Consider the following 227-nt stretch of genomic DNA (forward strand, 5'->3'; position numbering starts at 1 on the left):
ACGAAATTGGTCAGCATGGTTGTAGACTTACGCTATATACATACAAAGAAAGACAGCCAGAGAGGATATGTGTGTACAATATGTGTGTGAGCGTGTGTATGTATATGTGTGTGTATGTGTGTGTAAATATGTATACATATATCGGAACATGTAGTTGAACCTGCCTACTTACATTCCCTACTCCGAAAATATTTTTCAGTATAATTATCCGGTATTTATAATCTTCC

The sequence above is a fragment of the Octopus bimaculoides genome, chromosome 17, assembly GCF_001194135.2.
Source record: "Octopus bimaculoides isolate UCB-OBI-ISO-001 chromosome 17, ASM119413v2, whole genome shotgun sequence".
Classification (NCBI taxonomy): domain Eukaryota; kingdom Metazoa; phylum Mollusca; class Cephalopoda; order Octopoda; family Octopodidae; genus Octopus; species Octopus bimaculoides.